Source organism: Natrix helvetica, assembly GCF_964273705.1.
Source record: "Natrix helvetica genome assembly, chromosome: 1".
NCBI lineage: Eukaryota > Metazoa > Chordata > Lepidosauria > Squamata > Natricidae > Natrix > Natrix helvetica.
The window spans coordinates 45,462,057-45,482,446 of record NC_138548.1 but is presented as its reverse complement, the minus strand read 5'-3'; the positions used below and the strand labels follow the sequence as shown (position 1 = coordinate 45,482,446).

The 20,390-nt window shown below is 37.5% G+C and overlaps 1 protein-coding gene across 2 annotated transcripts in view; it reads right to left on the bottom strand.

Moving 5' to 3' along the window:
* The window catches only part of PRIMA1 (proline rich membrane anchor 1), a 100,444-nt gene extending 81,960 nt beyond the window's left edge, over positions 1 to 18,484 (bottom strand). The window contains exon 1 of one of the 2 annotated variants that reach the window (XM_081939468.1): positions 18,336 to 18,484. The gene's annotated coding sequence lies outside the window, so the exon portion shown is untranslated. The remainder of the gene's footprint in view (positions 1 to 18,335) is intronic. The other variant, XM_081939466.1, reaches the window with a different exon arrangement.
* Positions 18,485 to 20,390: the final 1,906 nt, after the last annotated feature.

The following is a 20,390-nucleotide window of genomic DNA, read 5'->3' as shown; positions in this document are numbered from 1 at the left end:
TGGAAACAACAAAACAAGAACAGCTGCATATCGATACTGGGCACACCCTAGATTGGCAGTTTCTGAAACTTTGGATGTGCTCTGTGGGGTACTTGCCAAAGTTTTTTTCCTTGTTCCCTTTTTTTTTTAGTATTCTGAGAAGATACTTTGTGATCCTCATCTCTATTGCAGTTCTGTAATAATGAAAACACTGGGAGCCTTTAACAGAGCTTCCAAGAAAGCAAATAGAAATCTATTCTGTTCTTCAAGTGTTACCACAGTCATACTCATTAGGAACATAGAAGCAAAGCAATTGGAGAAAATGAAAACAAACTGAATTTTTAGCCAGCAGAATAATGAGCAAAGACAATTGCCTTGTGAGAATGGGAACTAAGGTTATGTAAGTCACATTTATTTCATGGTATACTGTATGTACTAACAAATAATGAGTCACAGTTTTATGTTATTGTTCTGCATACATTAAGCATATGGACTCAAAAATAAGTCCCAGCATATTAATGGGATTTGATCTTTACAATCTGTGTGAGAATGCAGCATCAGTCAAATAATATCACATTTAAAACTGATATGAGATTGCTTTGGCTTCCCAGAACTATCTGGCAGACTAAATCCAGAAGGAATTTATAAGGTTGATAATTTAAATCAGCTTTCTTTAACATTGCGCCTTCTATCTGAATTGAAATTGCATTGCAATCCCAGATCTGGATTGCATGAAATTATGAAATACGTATTTGCAACTTCTATCAGATTAGATCGGGCCTATCTTATGAAATATATGTAAGATGGGAAAATGGAATATATTATTATGGCATTTATTCCATCAGACACTTATTTCACTAAATTAACGAAAATTGGATTCATCAATATTGTGCTTCAAGAATTAGAATAATTGTTTATTTGTTCTTTGTTCCAGAGCCACAATAGATAATACACAGAAAACTGCGCTCCAGATCAGGTCCATGGTACCTGATGTTTACACTGACTTTTATATTTTATACTCCATCTATAGTGCAATCTGTACTGGTGTAAATTTGTTTATTACTACCAGGTTTGACTTTGGTATGTGTTTGGGTGGCGGTAATGAAATTATGTAATATATTATGAATGAATGTGATCAAGAGAGTTACTCTGTTAGGCGATAATGAATGGATGGTGGAAATAAGATGAGAGAGTAAAGAAAAAGTGATATTTGAAGCAACATGAATGAATGAGATTCAAATTCTTTGGTGATCATTTGCTTTTAAAAAAATCCATTTCAAATCCATGGGTTAAGCATACATCTATATATTTGATTGATTTGATTATGTGTGATAAAAGATTGAGAGATGTGGTGAACGATACAAGGTTGGTGAGAAGTGTACAACCTTTAGTGGTGTAAAAGTGGATTTTGGAAAAAGACATGGAAGAAAAATACTGAAATAAATGAAAATAAAAGAATAACTGCAAGGAGGGAAATATGAGTTCTATATGTAACAGTATTAAACATAATTTCAAATAAAATGAATTGAAAATTAATATATGGAACAATGATATAAAAGATGTTTGTTATAATTAAAAGAACATTACAAAATCCACAGAAGTATGAATTTACATTAATGGGAGGTATGAAAGATCCTTGATATAATAATGTAATGAGATTGATTGTGAATGTGAAAAGATACATGAAGGAATATGATTGGTGCAAAAGTATGAAAGGCTATTGTGTAATGTGTATATAGAGAAGAAGAATATAGTCAAAAAGAGCAAGGACTGGTAAAATTAAAAGTAGAAGAGAAAATCAGTACGATTCTTGATAAGAATAAAATAAATGTTTTCAAAGTGGGAATACAGATCTAAACAAGGAACATCCTATGGAGTGAATTCATTACCATAAAGGTAATGAAATAAAATTGAAATGAAACTGAAGTGGGAGAACCAGATTAACCTAGTGTCATAGGGGTGTGTACGTGTTAGTTTGTGCATGTGTGTATGCATGCTTGTGTGCATATTTCAAAACAGGCAAGAAAGCAGTCACAATATCCTGATCCCTTTTGTACATACCGTTTGTATTGTTCTACACATGAGCAAAGGGACGAGGCTTTGATCGTGATGCTCTGACCACGATCTCACCTGTTTTACTCTCTTATGAATGCCACTGGCTACCATGTTAGATAATATGCTGACTTCAGAAGAAGCCATTGCCGGCATGGAAAAAGTTAATTAATTGAAATTAATATGGAGCTCAAATCAATGTTTAAATAGAGTAAAATCAATGTATGTTGGAAGTAAAGCATGTTTGATAATAAAAGGAACATTTAATAAGCAATTCAGCACTAAAGATACAATGTGCTATCCCCTTGATTAACAGATGTATGGATAAATGAATATGGAATTCAAATATTTTTGTGAAATAAGACAAAATAGACATAGTAGTGACAAACACAACACGGCTGAAATCATATCTCCCCTCACTCTATCTTTCCCTCAAATTTATCCTTTAATGCAGAATAGATAATATCTGACTTAGTTATACTTTTTCTGATCCAGAGACAGAACTTTGCAAGTTTTCTGTTGATTTTCTAAAGGCATTTCTGTATTTGATCAAGACATATAATAAATTGTATTATCTATGTGCAATCATTCTTGATTCTTGACAGTATAAGAAACATAGTTTTACGTAACACCAGGGCTGGGTTCCTGCCAGTTCTAACCTCTTCTACAGAAGAGGTTCCACAAATCTACAGTGCCATTTAGAACCGGTTCCAGCTTCCTCCCCCCGCACGTCCGGACATCATCAAGATGAAGAGCGAGAGGAGGAATTCTGAGAGTTGAAGTCCACAAGTCTTAAAGCTGTCAAGTTTGAACACCCCTGGGGTTTTTTCTAAAGGGTTAGGGGTGCAAAGGTCTTGTAACTTGACAGCATAAAGACTTGCATGCTTCAAATGCCAGAGTTTTTGAGCCAACATTTTGGTTGCTAAGCAAGAGCATTGTTAAGTGAGTTTCAGCACATTTTACAAGTTGGCCACGCCCACCCAGTCGCATGGCTAGCAAGCCACTTCCACCTGGTCACATGGCCGGCAAGCCACTCCCACCCAGTCACATGGCCGGCAAGCCACTCCCACAAAGCAGGCCACACCTACAGAAGAGGTTCTAAAAAAATTTGAAACCCACCACTGCATAGCACACATCAAAAATTACAGTAGTGACTTTTCTAATTTTTCTCCTACTAATTACAGGACTTTAGAGCACAAATCTCTGAATTCTTCAGAGATGCAAGGTTCATTGAACTGGTAAGTGGAGGTAAAATAGAAACCTCAGTGTCAAGAGCTGTGAGTCATCCTGCCTGTAGCAGTTATCTAGATCATGTTTGATTTTATTACTGAGCATTTGAGAGCAACATCAAGGAATTAAAGAGATAGCACCTATATTCAGAAAATCAGCCAGCACAACTATATTAGAAGGACGAAACTTGAAAAATGGGACCTGTTTTATATTTATCAAGATTATTAACTATAATTCCTCTAGATTTAAAAACAAAAAAATATATAATTTATGTGGTAGGAATCAAATCCTATGTTATAAAAGTTTTGAAAATGTCTAGGACATTTGCTGGGGAAAAGTGATAGCGCTATGACAGAAATTTCTTTTAGCTATAAGCTCAGATCCCAACAAATTTCATGTTAATACATTTTGTACCTTGAACACTGAGGTATTGGAACTTAACTTTTATTTAATATTGATTTATTTAACAAATGTATATGGTCGCCGAACTCACACATAGGTGACTCTAAAAACAGCTTCTATCCCAGGGCAGTAACCATATTGAAGTCTATGGGATAGTGCAATATTGGGTTTTCAATTTCAATTCTATAGAAAATAAAGGACGTACCATATTCTTTGGAGTATAAGAGCACCGTAATATAAGACGCACCAAGATTTTGAAGAGGCAAATTTCTAAAAACAGTTTTTGTACTTTGCAGACCACCCAAAAATGGCCCGTTTTTTGTCAAAAAAAGGCCATGCATAGCCTTTAGGAGGCTTGTAGAGTGCTCCTGGGGGCTGGGAAGCCAAAAACAAGCAAAAAATGGCCCATTTTTCATGAAAACAGGCCCATTTTGTCAAAAAAAGGGTATGCATAACTTTTAGGAGGCTTATAGAGTGCTCCTGCAGGCTGCAGAGGCAAAAATGAGCAAAAAAACAGCCCATTTTTCGCTCATTTGTGCCCTCCCCAGTCCCCAGGAGCACTTTGGAAGCCTCCTAAAGGCTATGCATGGCCATTTTTGCAAAGGGGGCAGGGTTTGGGGAGGCCAAAAATGCTGTATTCAGTGTATAAGACACACCCAGATTTTCACCCTCTTTTGAGGGAAAAAGGTGTGCCTTATACTCCGAAAAATATGGTATGTTTGTGTTTTTATTTTTATAGTTATAATCTACACTGAAGACAGCATTTAATTTCATTGTACCATGTGCAATGACAATAAAGTAAACTAAACTAACTCTAGGCAGCTTGCATTTAAAATAACAATATAAATATAAACTCACACACACACCTATCCCCATGGCAGCAGGCAATCAAATTTACCACTTCATTGATTCCATTTTCATTTCCCTAGGCCTGCTGACAAAGTCATGTTTTAGGGCTTTTGGAAAAGCAACAGGGTGGGGGCCAATCATACCTCAGTGGGGAATGATGTTTCATCGACAAAGGGCCACCATCAAGAAGGCCCTTTTTATGGTCCCACCACATGTACATTCCTAATTGATGGGACCTCCAGTATATTCAGGATAGCCATATTTTATTGCAATATACAGGAAGTCATAACCTCTAACCCTAATGCATTAATTCAGCAACTGTTTGAAATTATGAAAGCCCTGAAAGAAGAGACTTATGTCCTGTACTGAACTTTGCGCCTGTTGCAGAGCCCCCTGCAGTCATATGAACTATTCAGCCACTTGACAATTCACCTGCCCTTACGACTGACCTAGGGATGCTGCACAGTGGTGGGATTCAAATATTTTTAACACCGGTTCTGTGAGCGTGGCTTGGTGGGCGTGGTGTGGCTGTGTGGGCGTGGCTTGGTGGGTGTGGCAGGGGAAGGATACTGTAAAATCCCCATTCCCTCCCCACTTCAGGGAAAGGTTACTGCAAAATCCCCATTTCCTCCTGATCATCTGGGACTCGGGAAGCAGGGAATAGATTGGGGCGGGGCCAGTCAGAGGTAGTATTTACCTGTTTTCCAAACTACTCAAAATTTCCGCTACCGGTTCTCCAGAACTGGTCAGAACCTGCTGAATACCACCTCTGATGCTACAGCAGCATCCCCCCTATCTTTTCCTGCCATGCTGAGTCCCTTCGATCTACCTTCCACCCAGCTGGATTATCCGCAGGCCTTGGTTCTGCTCCTCATCCCATTGTCCCAGTCTGTCTTCTCCCATTACATCTTGCTTCCTTTTTTCTAAAGATTGCCTTTGGGAAGGAGAAACAGCTGATCCGCTCTGCGGTCTTCCTATGCAGAGGCTGTGTGGTTCCCCCCTGGAAGCGGGCACCATTTTGGAAATGGTCACAATTCTTGGAAACCAAAAATTGCAGCTACTCAATTCTCCCTGCTTCACCTCCCAAAATAATGCCCATTCCAGGACAGCACTACATAGCCATTGTCTAGGAAGGCCACAAGGAAGATTTCCCAAAGGTGAACTTCAACAAAAATAAGTGAAAAATAATTGGCATGATGGGGGGAGGAGGAAGGTGTGGAACCACCACAACTTATGACCGTAATGAGCAGGGTCCATTACAGTCATAAATCAAAGACCACCTGCAAGTATTCACAATAAAAATGTGTATTCTAAATGAAATTAGTCACAATTTATATATTATAGCAAAAGTGCATAATTATAATTTAATGCTGCAAACTAGTAAACTATTGCTGTTTTGGTAATACCATGTGTATTTTGTAATACACATCTTCCCAGAAATAATTCTCACTGAATAAAAAAAAGACACTCCAGTAAACACAGGATTGCAGCTACAATCAGAATATATCATTGAACATTGTGACAAGTACATAATAGCAACCTTAATTTCATATAGTAAAAGTTGATTAGAATTAGAAGTGATTTTCAGTGTTGGTGCAGATTATTGTTCAAGAAAATACTTTCCATAAAAGATCGCACAATATGCTTTGATTTGTCCAAGCCCCTGTGCAATATTATACGCAGGGTCTTGGACAATATGGTGTTCTCACTGCACAATGTCTCAAGATATGAGACTATTTGAGGTTATTATACAATACATTTGAGAACTCAAAAAGAAGAGTTAAGAGAAAGAGGAGCTATTTTTGATGTGATAAAGAGAAAAGAATAATAAAATACATTTCCAGAAAAAAATAAGTATTTCTCAATAAATTAGGTTTTTACACTAACAGTTATCTTTAGAGTAAGAGAAATGGAAATAAAAATGTATGTATGTAGAACAACATTTTTGAGTTTTCTGGCATCTACATTAGGAAAAGAAAAAGAAAAGAAAAGAAAATGATATTGAAATTACAGCAGGGAGATACACTGTATTAATGGACACTGGACATACAAAAGGCATTTCCGCAATATTATTCCAGCTTGTTTAAAGGAAGAGATATCTCTCTGGAGAAAAAAGATGAATATCTCAAGGTACAAAATTTACTGAGATTACAAAGGAACAGAAACGGATTATGAATGGACCTATAAAGATAAAGCAAAGTTTTGAATCAAAAGTATTATTATAGCTATAAAAAGTATTAATTAAGAAAAGTACCTAGACTAGATGGATTATCAAGTTTTTATTACAAATGGTTTGTGGATGAACTGTTACAGTCTGTACAAACATTATGAATTCTATCTTCCAGAGAAGAAAAATGCCAGACTTGGAAAGAGGCCAATGTAGCACTAACATTTAAAGAGGGACAAGATTTCACTTTAAACAAGAAACTATAGGCTGATATCATTATTGAATACTGACTACAAGTTGTTTACAATAATTTTAGACAATAGCCTGAAAATAATTTTGCAATAATTTATTCATGAGGATCAATATGGGTTTTTATCTAAAAGTCAATTCAAGGACAACCTTATAAATGTGTTGGACATTTTGGAATATTTGGAGTAACATGAAAATGAAAAACAAGCCACAATGTTTTTCTCAGATGTAGAGAAGGTCTTTGACAATTTGAACTGGCCTTTCTTGCTCAAAGAATTGAATGATATGAACTTCGGATATAAGTTTATAAAATGACTAAGATCAATTTACATTTCACAGAAAAAGCACAAAGACTGTTAATGGAGCTCTAACAAAGCCATGTTGAGAGTACAGACTCACATTTTCCCAAAAAAACATTTGTGGCTCACAGCAGAAGAAGCAATAGATGAGAAATTAATTAGGAGATACAATATAAAGGCATTTCAAATTTATGCTGAAAATGTGAACAAGACGTTTTCGTGCCTGGTAGATGGGTAAAAAGTTAGCACATTTTGGATTCAAATACATGTATTTATTCTGAAGATTTTAAAGATTATTGCACAGTTGAAACGAGAGGTTTTCTCTTTAGGATAGATGGACAAATAGTTGAGGAAACGTCATGGACGTTTTTGAATAAAACAGAAAAATGAAGTTATGATTTATAATTCTTGATGATTGGACAAGATATATTATAGAAGAAGAAAGTAATGTTGGAAAGTTAGAGTAAGAAGTAAATTTATAATTGTTCTGCGAAGTCCTGATGAGCAATGGCATTGAGACTTAGCATTTCATCATAATCATTGTTGCTATTATGCCTCAGACTAGTAAGCCTTTCTGTTTCCTGTAGAAAATATATGACTGTTCTATCTGTTGCCCAGAAAGAAGACCCATCTGTTTTCAAATTGTTAGTAATGCCTCCAGAAGGTATTATTTATCCAAAATTGCTGGGTGAAATATGCTTAAGGATACCAGTACTGACACAACAACAGTATATTGCAATTTGACTGGCCATGGTCACCATTTCAAGGGTATGTTTTCTCAGAGCCTTTGTGTTTGTATTTAAAATTAAGGAAAGAAAACACTAGGAGAGGTAACTCCTTTATCTAATGTGCACCAAACTGTATACACTCTTGGTCTTGAATGTATTATTATGATTATATATTAGAAATTTGAAGAGGAAGGCTCACATTTCCACTCAGAGATAAGTAGCTTTAGACAAACGACTCTTACTGTCATTGATCAATGAATTTTGGAGGGTAATTGTAAGGATAAATAGGGGTTGGGAATAAATGGAAAAATCACATGCATTCTGCTGAGCTGTTTTGAAGAAAGGTAGGATATAAACTCAAATAAAAAAATAATAAAATACATCTGACTCTAAAAACTTCATATTCCTAATGACAGTTCTAAAATCTCCCAAACTTTTGATGGATTTCATGAATATTTGAAGTTGACAAGGCACATTTCTCAACCCTTCCAGCCACGGGGAAATAGGATGTTTGGCTATATTTCAGAAAATCAGTTCGACATTGATATTGGGCAAGGTCTTCAGCACTTCAGGAGGCATTCTACCCATTAACAGCAGACCCTCATGCCACTTGTTCATATAATGGTAAAATATGGACTACCTAATACTGTTAAATAGGCTCATAGCTGGCTGAATTGCCACTTGACTGCCACATCCATTAATGGCTCCACTTCAGCTTGGAGGAGTATTTATTAGAATGCTACAAGGCCTGAAAGAAGGAGTTGAAGTGGATGTAATAGTTGTGAATTTGGGAAATTTAAAATAGTTGATTGGCTAGTTGTTTTGTTTCAAACAAAAAAGGGACTAATTGCCAACAATTGAACATTTTACAGAATAAATAGATTGTTCCCTCAAAAGATCACTTTATTTCACCATCCAATATGACATGGCATCACCAAAACACTAAATTATTTAAAGCATCCCATACAGATAGTCCTAGACTCAGAACCACAATCGAGTTCAAAACTTCTGTTGCTAAGCTGTTGTTAAGTGAGTTTTGCCCCATTTTACAACCTTTCTTACCATAGTTGTTAAGGGAACTGCAGCAGGGGTGGGTTGCTGCCAGTTTTACTACCGGTTCGCAACCTGCGTGCTGTTCAATGTTAATTGTTCTTCGTGCATGCGCAGAACAATTGACAGTGAACTGCGCATGCGCAGTCAGTAAAAACCAAAATGGCGATGGCCAACGGCCAAGCGGCAGCGAGGAAACTGGTTTGGGGGCATGGCAGGCCTTTGTGGCTGCCAGTTCTGCGACCCAGGCCTGAATTCCACTATCGGTTCAGCTGATCCGGGACGAACCGGAAGCAATCCACCTCTGAACTGCAGCTGTTAAGTTTGTAACATGGTTGTTAAGTGAATCTGACTTTGCTTGTCATAAGGTCCCAAAATGTGATCATATGACCCCGGGACACTGCAACCATTATAAATACAAACAGATGTCAAGAATCCAACTTTCGATCATATGACCATGGGGATGCTACCATAGAAGTGCGAAAAACAGTAATAAGTCACTTTTTTCAGTGCCATTGTAACTTTGAACAGTAATGAAATGAATGGCTGTAAGTCGAGGACTACCTGTATTAAAAAAAACCAAATTAGGCAAAAGCTTGGGTGAAATGCCAAGTCTATTTGATCATTCTGTTGATGGGGTACCATAGCATAGAGTTATCTTACTTTCTAATGCTTTGAAATATGAGATAAAAGCAGCGTCCTCAATAGATTTGAAAATAGAGAAAGCTTTTTAGATTACTAGAGTCTCAAATCAGTAACAAATAATAAAAATTATCACAAATTCTTTGTATTTCAGCTAAAAGTGAATTAGCAATCAGAGCATTCAAGATTAGCAAACTATGTTATCTGTTGTGTACTTGACCATTTGATGCATGTGTGGTTTCTATGTCACTTTCAAGGACAAGAGGAAGTTTATTTCAATATACTTCTTAACATTTACTAACTAATATTAGCATAAAACAATGCTTTCTATGTGATATTTTTTGGAACACATTTATGTTGTGCATTGACTGACTTTATGCAACGTTAAAATAAATTCAATGATGAGCAAGCCAAAATGCTAGGAGTCTACCAATACATTTTCAATCTTTTTAAAACAATCTCATACTCACCCAATCAAAATGGGCACTATCTAATAAAATGAAATTCAATGGTGAAAAGAGTAAGGTTCTACATTTAGGCAACAAAAATGGAATGCACAGGTACAGTATAGGTGATACCTTGCTCAGTAGTAGTAACTGTGAAAGGGATCTTGGAGTCCTAGTGGACAACCATTTAAATATGAGCCAGCAGTGTGCAGCAGCTGCCAAAAAAGCCAACACAGTTCTAGGCTGCATCAACAGAGGGATAGAATCAAGATCACGTGAAGTGTTAATACCACTTTATAATGCCTTGGTAAGGCCACACTTGGAATACTGCATTCAGTTCTGGTCGCCATGATGTAAAAAAGATGTGGAGACTCTAGAAAGAGTGCAGAGAAGAGCAACAAAGATGATTAGGGGACTGGAGACTAAAACATATGAAGAACGGTTGCAGGAACTGGGTATGTTTAGCTTAAGAGAAAGAAGGACTAGGGGAGACATAATAGCATTGTTCCAATATCTCAGAGGTTGCCGCAAAGAAGAGGGAGTCAAACTATTCTCCAAAGCACCTGAGGGTAGAACAAGAAGCAATGGGTGGAAACTAATCAAGGAGAGAAGCAACTTAGAACTGAGGAGAAACTTCCTGACAGTGAGAACAATTAATCAGTGGAACAGCTTGCCTCCAGAAGTTGTGAATGCCCCAACACTGGAAGTCTTTAAGAAGATGTTGGATAGCTATTTGTCTGAAATGGTATAGGGTTTCCTGCCTAGGCAGGGGGTTGGACTAGAAGACCTCCAAGGTCCCTTCCAACTCTACTGTTGTATTGTATTGTATTGTATTATTGTAAGAAATATCATTTGCCTGCAAGCAAGAACTGGTGGGAAAGTAATAGAAAATGAAACTAAATTGCTCTGGGATTTTAGAATTCAAACAGACAAGCACCAGCCACATAACACCTCAGACTTAACAAGCGTTAAGAAAGACAAAAGAAATCTGGCTAGTGGATATGGCAGAACCTAGTGACAGCAGAATAGAAGAGAAAGAATGCCCAGTTCTGGCACTCCAGCATGCTCGCATGCCGGAGTGCCAGAAACCCGAAGATCAGCTGGCCAGAGCACATGCGTGTGCCAGCCAGCTAGTCTTCGGGTTTCTGGCATGTGCATGTGTCAGCTCATCTTTGTGGAGCACCAGAAACCCAAAGACCAGCTGGCCTTCATGTGCATGCCTGTTTTTGGCTATTTTGGGGGCCGTTTTCAGGTTGCTTTCAGGATGTTTTTCGGGTCGCAAAATGGCCTGAAAACAGCTGAAAACAACCCCCAAAATGGCCTGTTTTCAGGCCGCTTTCCAGTGCTCCGGCACCCGTGAAGACCAGCATGCCAGAAACCAGAAGAGCAACTGGCGACGGCGCACATGCCCACAGAGAGGGCTCTGCGTGCCACTTCTGGCACACATGTCATAGGTTCGCCATCACGGCCCTGGGACTACAAGAAATTTGTTGGAACAATAGATTCAAGCATTTTCTATCCCTTTGCAGCTCGATACCTTGGAATACCTCTGAACGGCTTGTGCGTCAACCATACAGTAGTATGGCACTTTTATTCAGTGCCACCCTTGCAGTCTTTAACGTCTGGCCCTTAACTCATACTATAACAAGATGAAAAGATTTAAAATGCTTCCCATGTGGTTTATGGAGCAGGAGGATTATAAAAGTCAGCAGTGAATCATATCATTAATTGAAACATAATCTCAAAATAATGTCCAAAAAAACGAGAAAAAATTATTAAAATAAGAGTTTATTTGACAGAATGTGTTTGTCCTCAAATCACTGAGGTAGGTTCACACATTTTAATTAAAATGGGCATTTTCCTTAGTACATATCTATTGCAAATGTTTAGCTAGGAGGAAGAACCTAACCAGTCATGGATTATTTTGAATAGATCAACAGATTATATACAATACAATACAATAGCAAAGTTGGAAGGGACCTTGAAGGTCTTCTAGTCCAACCCCCTGCCTAGGCAGGAAACCCTATACCATTTCAGACAAATAGCTATCCAACATCTTCTTAAAGACTTCCAGTGTTGGGGCATTCACAACTTCTGGAGGCAAGCTGTTCCACTGATTAATTGTTCTAACTGTCAGGAAGTTTCTCCTCAGTTCTAAGTTGCTTCTCTCCTTGATTAGTTTCCACCCATTGCTTCTTGTTCTACCCTCAGGTGCCTTGGAAAATAGTTTGACTCCCTCTTCTTTGTGGCTACCCCTGAGATATTGGAACACTGCTATCATGTCCTTCTTTCTATTAAACTAGACATACCCAGTTCCTGCAACCGTTCTTCATATGTTTTAGTCTCCGGTCCCCTAATCATCTTTGTTGCTCTTCTCTGCACTCTTTCTAGAGTCTCCACATCTTTTTTACATCGTGGAGACCAGAACTGCATGCAGTATTCCAAGTGTGGCCTTACCAAAGCATTATAAAGTGGTATTAACACTTCACGTGATCTTGATTCAATCCCTCTGTTGATGCAGCCTAGAACTGTGTTGGCTTTTTTGGCAGCTGCTGCACACTTCTGGCTCATATTTAAATGGTTGTCCACTAGGACTCCAAGATCCATTTCACAGTTACTACTGTTGAGCAAGGTACCACCTATATGCATGGAAAATATTTGGATGAAAGGCTACCAGAAAATTCCATGGTCTTAGGGTAGATTGAGAAATGGGAAAAACTTCCTGCCCTTTTCTGGACTTTACATAGATGATTCTATGAAGTCAATAGTTCAACTCAAAGAAGATTACTATGCGTTCCCAAGAGGATTGTAAATCTTTTAAAACTGTTGTCTGTGATCTCATTATACCATTTCCTGACATATGGCTTCTGCTACTACAGTCCTAATTCCCAGACAGCATAATACCTGATTTAGCATTATAGGAGTTGTAATCCTAATACACCAGAGGAATTACAGGTCTGGGAAGATTGCATTTTGGGTTCTGTTTTCACAAATAAATTGCAGAGATTCCAAAAATAGACTTCAAAAAGCTCATTACATATTTTATTTTTTTAAAAAGACTCTGAATGAAAGTTATTCCTTGATGTCAATGGACGTTCGGATAGTACCGATCTATCCCCAAATTCATCATATTTAAATTGTATGTTTAAAATTGAGTGTGAAATACTTGTACATTGAAGTTAATAGCAAGAGATCTCTACCTTAGAACTGCAACACTTTATGTCCTATTGGCATTTGTGTCAGGATCCTACACATTTTATAGGATTCTGAAGGTAAGTATTTTGCACTTGGAGAGGGCCATTATATGAAAATCATTGCAAACAATCAAGTTTAAAATTTCGGTAGGCGCTTTTTTTTAGTGGAGCTGTTAATAACAATCATGTAATATTCTTTCTCAGTGTCCTTAATTAAAAAGGTAAACCTTTTACCATAACAAAACTACTTGTGATGAAAATTTGTCAAGCTTGCTAATATCAGCCCCTCTGAGGCAACTGGAGAAAATGGAAAAATATTTCTCTGCACTTGTGCGTCAAATATTTGCAATTAGTAAACAAAAATGCTTTCAGTTATTACCATTAATGTGTGGCTACAGTTGAATATGTCCGACTGCTTTATCTATATCTATGGCATATTTGTTTGTCCTTTAATTTTGATGTTCTAGGACAGTGTTGGTGAACCTTCTTTGGCTCGCGTGCCAAAAGCAGAGGGAGCGCGGGGGGGGGGGTTGTGCCTGGGCGTGCCACACACGTGCATGCTTCCCCCCCTCCAGAGGCTTTCTAGAAGCCTGGGGAGGGAGAAAACATAAATAAATAGCCAATACTGTATTAATAAATATTTCAAAAATGTCACTTCTTAATATTGCTATATTTACAATACAATACAATACAATACAATAGTAGAGTTGGAAGGGACCTTGGAGGTCTTCTAGTCCAACCCCCTGCCTAGGCAGGAAACCCTATACCGTTTCAGACAGATGGCTATCCAACATCTTCTTAAAGACTTCCAGTGTTAGGACATTCACAACTTCTGGAGACAGACAGATTTATTAGACAGAATTGCTTTCCATCCTTTCTTTTTTGCATAAAGTTTTGGCTTTACGGGTTTTTGAATCAAATGATGGTGGTTATTTCAGAATCGCAGAACTAAAAACAAAAATCCAGATTTAAATTTAATCCAATGTTGTTTCTTTATATTGCTGGTTATTAAAGCTAAGTTGAAAATTCTGCTTGATAAAAACATTATTGACTTCTTACCCAACAAAAGAAATTTAGTGTTGGTTATTTATAGAAGACTTAAATAATGCAATCCTCCCAAAGGCTGACTTCACAAAGATAAAGCAAGCATAACTCAGATACATCAATCTTATATGGACCTATGACTCATGCGCATCAAAGTAAGTAAGTGGATTCATTGGGGTTTAGTGACCTGTCAGGACCTCTAGCTATCTTTTGTTAAAATTTAAAGCCACTGCTCCATTTTCCTTGTCTCACTCATCTTCCTGAAATGTCTTATTTTTTACGTTGGATGACAAAAGAAGCTTATAGTTTACTACAAATCTCATAGAAAATGGTATTAATAAAATTAAACTATAAAAATACTAATTCATATTCTTCACTTAATCAAACACTGGTGCAGGAATATGCTTCACAAATCAAATAAGATGCTGAAACACAGTCCTTTGAGCCTTGCTTCGGTTATTGTGAATTTTGACCAAGTACATGTAATCAGTGAAAAACTTCTTGTAACTTATATTTGATTTTCAATAGACTTGTACATTTACAATTTGTTGTTTTGATGCATTAATAAAAAGTTCACAGAGACATCCAATCTGATATGCTCTAATATTATTTCCACCTTTTCAAAATAAAATACTCAATTTTCCTTTAAAATTGCATTAACACTATAAAAATCTTATTGTTAATCAATGCTTTAAATAATTTAATTCAGGCATTATTTTTTAAGTGTAATTCATAAGGATATATGATTTCGAAAATTTTAGACACAACATCCTACTTAATCTGTCACCGGTATGGATCATCTTACTTTTCTTGAGTGCAGGAACAGACCTCATACCTCTTCCAATCCTAGCTCATCAGAAAACCCAAGCTGTGATTCAAAATTAGTCCATTCTGCCCAAGTCATTTTAACCCCTTCCAAATGAATCATTTCAACTGCTCTGCTCTGATTTAGTTAAGAGCCACAGCTATGATTGACTGCAAGGCTTGCCATGACCATCTCCCCTTAATCAAGCAATAAGGCATGCTTTTTGTATTACACATATATAATCCACAAATGCCATTTTGTAGTGTAGTGTTAAGGCACCAGATTAGAAACTAAAGCCTGAAAGACTTGGTCCCTCTCCCTTGAGGAAGAAGGTAAAGGGCATGTCACTTCTGAAATCTTGCCAAGGAAACTGCATGACATGAGAAAGGAATCACCAGTGACACACAGAAGTACAAATCCTTACTGTCTGTAAGAATGTATCAATACAAAGTAGTTTCCTGCCTAGGCAGGAAACCCTATACCATTTCAGCCATCTGTCTGAAACGGTATAAGGTTTCCTGCCTAGGCAGGGGGTTGGACTAGAAGACCTCCAAGGTCCCTTCCAACTCTACTATTGTATTGTATTGTATAGTTGGTTGCCCAAGGCCAGTGAGAAAGTGTAAATGATTCTTATACCCAGAGTGGTTAATACCTCTATGCTTTTCTTTCCACTGTTTCCTCAAAGCAATAGCCTATTGACAGGGCATTTGGTGGCAAGTTGAAAGAGAAGTTTAAATTCCTATCCCAAGGAAGTCTGTGGAGATTCTCAGTCATCCAGATCATGGTTGTCCCAAAGGTGCTTTTTCAGGAGGCAACTGGACATTCTTGTTTTTTTTTCTTTTGAAAACGTTTCGCTTCTCATCCAAGAAGCTTCTTCAGCTCTGACAGGATAGTGAGGAATGGAAGGATTTATATTCCTTGCAGACAGCTGGCAATTTGCATACTTTTAGAGCAGGGGTGTCAAACTTGTGACCTGTGGGACAGATGAGTCACGTGCTGGCTCCGTCCCTGCCCAATTTAGTGAAGGGGGGGAAAAGTCCCGATTCATCATGTGACGCCGCCATGACAATGCGAGTTTGACACCCCAGTTTTAGAGGGTCGTTGAAGCACTTAAGGGTTTATCTGTGTCCTGCAGGTCACCTGAGCCGTGATCCTGATTCCTGTAGTCTGCATTTTTTCCTCTGGAAATCCATTCCTACTCCCACACTATTCAAAGAGTGCACATCCCAAATAGCTAAACGTCCATAGCGATTTTCAGTCATCCACGTCAGGCCATGGAGGAGAATAATTTGATTTCACCAATCCTATATCTAAGATTGGTTTACTATTGCTACAAGGATAATACTGTGAAATGTGATGGACTTAGAAGTATAATAGTCAGTTATTTTCAGTGTAAAAAATATAGAAGCATGGCAAAGGTATCATTTGAAATGATCTGGAGAATACATCATGCAGCAGCTAAATTGATAAACGATAGATACCATTATTTTGCGAATGCATCAAATCAATCTCTCCAAACATTTTAAGCTTTTTTTTAAAAAAAAATCAGCAGATCAATAGGATCTTCATTTCTGTTACTGCACCTACTGTTTGGAACAACATTTCCCCAAGATTAGATGGGTCCTAAAGCTGAAAACAACCAGAGCATAGAAAAAACTCAAAGAAGTAGTGCAAGATCAGAAAATGGGGAGAGACCTGGCTCATAGAATTGCCAAGAGTCGGATATTCCTAAATGGATAACTTTGTCATCATAATCATCAGATTGGCCCTGACCTTGTTGATCTTTTGGAAGGCCTTTAAAACTTGTCTGTTCTTGCAATCAGCGGGACTAAAAAGTTAGCTGAGCCTATTTTTACTTGGGCCTCGGAAAGAAGCTTCCCTCAGTGCTTAGAAAGCCACAGCTAACGAAGGACGTGGTCAGCCCCTGGAGAAGATGGTGTGCTGAGCCAATTTAGTTTTCTGATTTTTGCACTAATTTATAGTTAGTGAATTAATAACTAAATGATTGGCATGATAAATAATAAAACATGTCTAAAGACAATTCCCAAAATGCCAGAGGATGGGTAAAGGATGGCTGGAGAGCATTGTACTCCAGGAGAGAACAAGTGGTGAAAGAGGAAAATGACTCATCAGGGGGCATGACGGGTGAAGGCCCCTTGAAAAAAGCTTGACTCAATAGGAAATCTGATTAAGCGATTTAAATATGCATTAGAATGGAATTGTTAGAATCTGCAGAAGTATAGAGATAAAAAGTACATTATCAAAAGTCACAACTGCTTTTCTTTTAAACCTCTCATAAAATACAAATTGGGATATTTTAAATATAGTGGTGAAAAGCAAGGCTTTCAAATATCACCAAAGAAATTAGCAATTTTAATAACAATTTTATTCCAATATGGAAAAATAAATAAAAAGAAGCAAAAATCTGGAATAAGAAATATTTAAGTATTTGGAATTGAATTGCAGCATTTAAAATGGTGGCTGTTTCAAAATTCTAAGTTTTATTTCAAAGTCTTTCAATAGAAGTGCCAGGTAAAATATTAACATTATGAATAAGAAAAATTGAGTGTTAGTTTCAATACTAAAAAAATAGGTATTAATAGAATTACCATATCTATAGACTTTAGAAACAAGTAGCATGAGGAGTCTCATTTGAGACATATCACACTTTCCATATTATAAGAACCAGTAAACAACAGATATAACTAGAAAATATACAGTAGGTAAATAAATGCATAGGCCAGATAGTTTTTCTTCCACATAGACGTTATAAAAATATGTAATATAAATAATATGCTAATGAAAGCTACATCTCATCTTAGGGGGGGGGGGGAGGCAGTTTTGATACAGAGCATCTTCCCTCTTTACTGGTATTCTCAGAATTCTATAGGGGGCGATGCTCATCTCTGTTTTAAAGCCGAAGAGCCAGTACTGTCTGAAGACGTCTCGGTGGCCATGTGGCACGCATGACTAAATGTCGAAGGCGCAAAGAACGCTGTTACCTTCCCATCAAGGTGATTCCTATTTTTCTGTGCATTTTTTCTGTGCATTTTTTCTGTGCTTTCGAACTGCTAGGTTGGCAGAAGCTGGGACAGGTAACGATCTCACTCTGTTACACAGTGTTAGGGATTCAAACCGCTGAACTAATTTTCCCTTGTGGATAATTTTATGAAAAGGCTCTTAGAATTTTGTTTCTTACCAAGTGAATGGGGATGAAAGAAGCAGGCGAATGCATGAAGTATTCTTCACTCAAGAGCGATGACAGCAAGCTGTTAGGTGGGTGAGCCCTGCATTTTACAATACTCTATGTAGGGTATATTTCATTCAGCCCTCCTGTAGAATGCCATCCTTCACCCAAATCCTCTCTCGGTGTTATTCCATATAATGGGTTTCCTTCCTTTACCTCACTAGGGTGCCTGATCGAAAGTTAAATAGTCTTTCTTGGAAAAAGCCATCCTTGGAACTTTATCTCGTCTCTGTGGGTGCGGCTACTTATCTATCAAGGCCAGAGTAAAGGAGCCTCCAAACCAGCCTCTAAATTTTCAGACAAAGACACGTGTGAGGCAGTTCTAAATATCTCAATATGTTTAAATATTCTATATATTAAGCATAAGGGATATGTGTAAATACTATATATTTAATTGGGCACTTTGGGATGCCTATATATCTGCTGAAGAGTACATTACTATTCTTTATGAAAGACAAATGTAGTATATCTTGTTTTGGAGGGATGGGATAAAGGACAGAGGATTTAATATTTTTAAAGCTGCTGGGCGAATCCATGAAGTGTTGATGACAAAAATCTTATTTTTATCCAAATGGGTCTGGATGGTGTTCATCCCAGAGTTCTGTGGGAAATTCTAGGTGTGCTTGCTGGACCATTAACTGATCTGTTTAACCAGTCTCTTCTAAGAGGTGAAGTTCTAAAGCACTGGCAAACAGCTAATATTGTACCCATCCACAGGAAGGGGGCTGGGGAAGAAGCTGGAAACTATAGACCAAAGAGCTTAACTTCTGTAGTAGTGAAGTTAATGGAATCACTCTTGAAAAAAATATGGATTGACAAACATTTGAAAGTGCACAACTTGATGGATCCATGGCTTTTCTGAGGGTGGATCATGTCAAACTAATCTGACTGACTTTCTTACTCACTAATATTTTGGATGAAGGTGGTGCTGTGGATGTAGCCTTTTTGGATTTTAGTAAAGCATTTGATGAAGTGCCACATAAAAAAAAATTCATAAAAAATTGTACAGACTAGGGCTTAATCACTGGGTGGTTCAGAGGACAGGAAGCTGGCTCAGTGATAGACCTCAGTGTGTGACTTTAATGGGACACTGAAAGAGACCAGTTACAAACGGTGTACTACAAGGTTCAGGCCTCAGTCCTAGATCTTGTTTTGTTCAATGTGCTTGTAGTAGATGACTGCAAAATGAGTAAACAGTGTGGCCAAGGTCTCCATCATGAATTGCAGCATCCAAATAGTTAACTTTTTGTATAATATTCCTGATAGGAATTGTCTCTATTCCAAAGATGTTTCCCATACAGGATGAGTAAAAGCAGTTGGGGTAGGAATTGGATTGGAAGAAAGCATAAGAACAATTTTCTACTGTCCCTTGAGACTCATGTAAAAGGCTCATTTAATATTTAACAGCATTCACACATCTGTACAATTTAAGCATGGATATCCCACCATCTTTATAATTGAAATAGCTGCATATATTCAGGCTATTGAAGAGAAGATTAAAAGAAGGCATTACTGTAGTTATTGTTGTTAAATTTTAATCCTGCTTTTAAATTTATTTTTAGGTTGTTATTTTCTATTCAATTGTAAAAATCATGTGATTTTAACTTATATTGTGGAGTCCTTGGTGCCTTCTGAGCTTGGTTGTTTTCTTGCAGAAATTTCATTACCAAACTAGGTAGCATCAGTAGTACCACTAAGGAGTGTTTCCCAATTGAAACTATGGTTAAGTCTGTCCATGTGTTCTGAAATTAAGGAATTTCCATCATGTCTTCTGACTGTTGGTGTTGATGGATGGGTGTGCTCAGCTAGTTGTCTGCCTGTTTGTCCTTCAGGCTGGCTGTTATAATACTTACAATGTATGTTGTAGATTTTTTTCTTGGGCTGCTGGGTCTTTTAATTTACTTAGAATGTTTTGGAGGACTTTAGTAAGTCTCTATGTTATGGTGATCCCATGTGGTTGTAATAGTCTGTTGGTGATTTCTGAGATGTTTTTGTGTATGGAACTGT